Source organism: Hylobates moloch, unplaced genomic scaffold (genome assembly GCF_009828535.3).
Source record: "Hylobates moloch isolate HMO894 unplaced genomic scaffold, HMol_V3 SCAFFOLD_6, whole genome shotgun sequence".
Lineage (NCBI taxonomy): Eukaryota > Metazoa > Chordata > Mammalia > Primates > Hylobatidae > Hylobates > Hylobates moloch.
This window is the reverse complement of record NW_026652281.1, coordinates 92991156-92992704: the sequence shown is the minus strand read 5'-3', so window position 1 is coordinate 92992704 and position 1549 is coordinate 92991156.

The following is a 1549-nucleotide window of genomic DNA, read 5'->3' as shown; positions in this document are numbered from 1 at the left end:
CATCTTGAGATTCTGCATGTCTTGTAAAGAGAGGGGATGTGCATTCGTGTGTGATGGTGGATAGTCATCCACGCTCAGTTTGGACCATTGGAGGAACTTAGTGTCACACACAAATGGGGCTATTTCTATGCTTAGAATAGGGCCTGTCTGCCCACTTTAGAAGAGCCCAGGTTGGTGAGCATTTAGAGGGAAGCAGGGCAGAACTCTGAACAATATGTCTCTCTGAGCAGAGACCCCTTTGTTCTTGTTACCCACCCGTACGGACTTGGAATCAATCTTGCCAAATATTTGGAGAGATTGTGTGGATTTAAGAGACCTGGATTTTTATATTTTACCAGTAAATAAAAGTGTTCATTGGTATCTGTCCTTGAAATTTGATTTGATTCTCCAAGTTTGCTTTGCTTATCCTAGTCCCTGCTGGTGGATTTTAGTTGTTTGTGTGGCTAATTGAAGTTTGGCTCCAAAGCCCCTTTTATACACAGGTCTAAGATGACACCTAGTGACTCATGCCCTTGTATAATAACCTCCCCCTGAGTTTCAGCAGGACCTGTGAATGTGATGGGATAATCCCTACTGCAATTAGGTTACATTCTGTGGCAAAAGTGAAGGGATTTTGCAGATGTAATTAAAGTTCCTAATGGACTTGAAATTAATTAAAAGGGGGATTATCCTGAGTAGGCTTGACCCAATCAGTTGATCCTTTAAAAGAACTAGAGAAGAATTTCTCTTGCTAGCCGTGAAGAAGTAAGTGCTGTATTAGTCTGTTTTCATACTCCTATAAAGAACTGCCCGAGACTGGGTAATTTTTAAAGGGAAGAGGTTTAATTGACTCACAGTTCTGCATGGCTGGTGAGGCCTCAGGAAACTTACAATCATGGCAGAAGGCAAAGGGGAAGCAAGACACCTTCTTCACAAGGCGGCAGGGAGGAGACATGCCGAGCAAAGGAGGAAGAGCCCCTTATAAAACCATCAGATCTTGTGAGAACTCACTATCATCAGAACAGCATGGGGGAAACCGCCCTCATGATTCAGTTACCTCCACCCCTCTCGCTTGACAAGTGGGGATTATGGGGATTACAATTCGAGATGAGATTTGGGTGGGGACACTAAGCCTAACCATATCAGTTGCCAAGTAGGGAGAGGGCCATGGGCAAGGAACTGTGAGTGCAGGCTCCTCACGTGCTGGCAGACAGTCGAGGAAAAGGGGACCTTAGTCCACAGCTGCAAGGAACTGCATTCTGCCAACACCAGGTTAGGTTGGAGAGGACCCCAAGTTCCAGATGAGAATGCAGCCTAGCCGGCACCTTGTAAGATCCTGAGTAGAGGCCCCGGTCTTCTGTGCCAGGACTCCTGGCCCACAGAACTTGTGATAAGAAATGGGTGTTTTAAGCAGCTAAATGTGAGGTCGTTGATTACACAGCAGTAGGAAACTAATTCAGCTCCAGAATGGTTTGACAGTAACAAAATTATTATTTTTTATTATTATTTTGAGACAGAGTCTCACTGTCGCCCAGGCTGGAGTGCAGTGGCGTGATCTCGGTTCACTGCA